This window comes from Athene cunicularia, assembly GCF_003259725.1.
Source record: "Athene cunicularia isolate RWA chromosome 3 unlocalized genomic scaffold, athCun1 chr3_part1, whole genome shotgun sequence".
NCBI classification, from domain to species: domain Eukaryota; kingdom Metazoa; phylum Chordata; class Aves; order Strigiformes; family Strigidae; genus Athene; species Athene cunicularia.
This window is the reverse complement of record NW_020799097.1, coordinates 76844299-76847689: the sequence shown is the minus strand read 5'-3', so window position 1 is coordinate 76847689 and position 3391 is coordinate 76844299.

Here is a 3391-nt window from a genome sequence, read left to right as displayed (position 1 = left end):
AACTGGCGAAAGCTGGAGTTTTAACAAAATCAGTCTTGGGCATAGAACTGCAGTTTGTAATCTTTGTTTAGGTAAAGATGCCAGCATTAGGCTATACATTTGTGGAGACTGGAATGTACTGGGCAGTCCCGCTGCGGAGTGGCAACTGGGTGCTCCAGGAAGGGCCGCAGGTCGGAAGCTTGCCTGCAGCCACGTTGGCTTGAAGTCTAAAAGAGTTCCCAGGCATAACTTCGTGCAGCTCAGCTTCTGTACTAGAAAGCTTCCCTCGGCACACCTGATTTACTAGTGTTGGCAGAGCATCAGCAGCCCCTAAGAAATGGTTTGTAGTCTAGTGTGTGAAGAAAGCAGTGAAAACACTGAGCACAAACAGGTGTGCCTTGGCTTTCTGAAATGGAGGCATATCCTGAATCAGTAGCATTTGTTTTGTTCCTCCCTTCATTTCATGCCTCCCAAAAGATAGCTAAATCTGAAATATAGAGAAGACAGTTTAAATATAATAATTGTTGCTTCTTTCACTGGAATTATTTTAACTGAAAATAAACAGGAGGAACTAATGTATAAGTAATTATGTAAGTAAATAATTTCTTCACTTTCATTCTTATTCTGAGGAAATTATGTTTGTTTGCAATTCTGCTGTCTGTTCCTTTTTCTGCCTCCACTTTTAAGCACACTGGCCAATTTCATCTCGGTGTTCTGAAAAGGTTTGTGAAAATTGGTATCTAGGAACAGGAGTGTGAGTCAGGCACAAATTTGAAGGAGAGATTTCAGTGCAAGTTCAAGTTGCCCTATCTCTTTTTTGATATCACTTTGAGAGCATGTTCAGCATGGGCACTGAGAGGAACCAGCAAGTGAGACCTTTTGTCCTGCTCTAGGTGTAGAATTTATGGATAACAAGCAGGAGCAGTGAGGAACTGAAGAGTGAAATATTTATATGACCAAAATGTGTACAAGCATGTTATCTGGATTTATCTGGTTTTTTGTGGAAGAGGACCTGAAAGGCAGGAAATATTTCAGAATTGGTAGGCAGACATAGTAAAAAATGGAAGTTTTAGAAATGGGAAGGATGTTGCTGCTAACAGCAAGGGAGAAAGGGAAATAACATAAAATGAAAAATTCAAGCTGCTCAGTAATAACTGCAAAGTTAGACAAATAGTTATCCTTCCAGAGCGGCAGATCAGAAGTGTTATTAGATGTGTAGGGCTAAACTGAGGGAGATCAGTTTGGTATTGAGATGTAGATTTGTGAGCTATTTACCTAAGAGTAATAGTTATATCAGTGTGAAGAGAGGAGACTTCCTGAGGAAAAGATAGAGAAGATGAGATCCAGGGTAGAGCTTTGAAGAACTCTCACAGACAGAGACAAGAGACAAAGGAGAATGAGGAGCCATAAGAGGGTGATGAGAAATCCATATATGTGCTGGGCTTCAATGTAATGCAAAGAGTACTTCGTTAAAACTGTGGGGTAGAAGAAGTGCCTATGGCTTGCTCCTTGCAGCCTATATCAGACTTACAGGTGTTTGAGCTTGCCTGTTAAAATTAAATTTGATATCTCTACCTTACAGTCCAGACATAACTTGAAAACGAGTGGCCAAAGCCAAGTTGAGTTTTAAAAGGGAAAAAAGGAGACAAGGAAGGATGGGAGTCAGGAAGGAGAAATATAGTGCAGGCTGTCACAGGGCCAAGGAGGGGACAAAACCGAGTGAGATGCATGCAGTGTTAGGCACAGCTAATACAGAGAGGTGAGAAGGGGCATTGATTGTGAGTGGGACTACTAGGCTTCAGAGGGATGAGAAGTTTAAATACCAAGGAAGGCCTGGGACCTCAGGCTTTGTGTGTGTATCCGATGGCTACTTGAATGTTAGTAGGTGAAGGCTACAGCTCTCCCCTCTTCCCTCCCATACCTGTTTCTAATCACAACAAAATAAATCTCTGAACTTCTCCACTGCATGTTTCAGGCAGCCTTCCTTTCCCACAGAAGTTCCACTTTACACGTGTCCAGTGTCTCTTGTCATGAAAAAGCCCCTGGCTTTTCCTCATCTCAGACATCACTGAAACGCACCTGCCTTAGGAGGAGGAGGTAGTCTTGTAGTCAGTAGGGTCTTAGCCCCTTGGTACAAGGGCAGGAAGAGAGGCTGCCCCTTTGGATGTGGAATAGCTTTTGAGGAAGCATTTTCCGAGGACCAGCCTTGCTATCCTCACTCAAATACTCTCGCTTTTTGGTATAGAAATTCCAGAAAAGCAGCCAGTGATAACCAAGAAATTGTCATCAGTTGTATAACCAAACTTCCTTTCCTTTCCAGCCCACCTTCTGCTTGCACCCATAACTCCCAAACCAGAGCCTCCTGAACATCAACCACTCCTGTTTTGACTCCAGACACAGCAGCTGAGATTAACATGGAATTCTGATACCTGAAGTTGTATGTACTGATACCTATTTCACTCTAAAGTTACTGTTAACCTTAGCAGCAAACAGAATTAGATGTGGAGCAGCAGAGGCCAAGGTGTCTGCATAAAAATCAGGTATTGTGCATAATTTCTGGGAAACAGAAACATGTGTATAGGATAGATCTATAAAAATGGAGTTTGAGGATTGAGAATGGAAAATCATTGTTTATTTAGAACATTTAAGGAGGTGCATCCTAAAGTGGAATGGTATTTCAGTGAAGACTGTTTTTTCCCCTTGTATCAGAAACAGTGCATGGACTGGGCATTGGTTTGAAATTATCTTCACTAAGAGTTTAATGTGCACTTGGTAAAGGTACTCAAGGGGGACCTCACTGTATTAAATTGCTGGTTAGGAAGCAGGTGCATTGTGGATGGAAAACAATCCATGTGGAAATCAGTGCAAAGTAGTTGGTATATTGTGAATAGACTCTTCTGACCACAGGCTTCCTTTCACACACTTGGTATTGTCAAGCAATAAGCTTCTTTACACAGGGCTAATACACAGAGATAATCTGAATAGCTATTCTATAAGGCAGGCCCCTATGAATTTATTTCAAATTAAATATTTCCAGTTATCTTTGGAGTGAAACTTGATAATCAGGAAAAAAGTCTAGCTTTGTTAGCCACAGATGCTTCCATGAGTGGAAGAGTCTCAGATATGATACTGGTGGTCTCTTGACATCCCAACAGGAGTGACAAGTATGGAGAATGGGAGACCTGTGTCAGTTCATTTTTGGTAGCATAGGCAAGGAAGGCTGGAGGCCACTATAGGTCTTCATGCTTTTCAGCAACCTCACAGTGAAAAAGCAAACCACAGTATCACTTCTGTCTTAGAAAATCTGGAGTTATTCAGCCATACAGTTTACAAATGATAATGGCTGAGGTCACGTACCAGTGTGGTCAGGGAGTTTCATATTTAATCTTGTAGTTGTCTTGGGGGGTGGGGG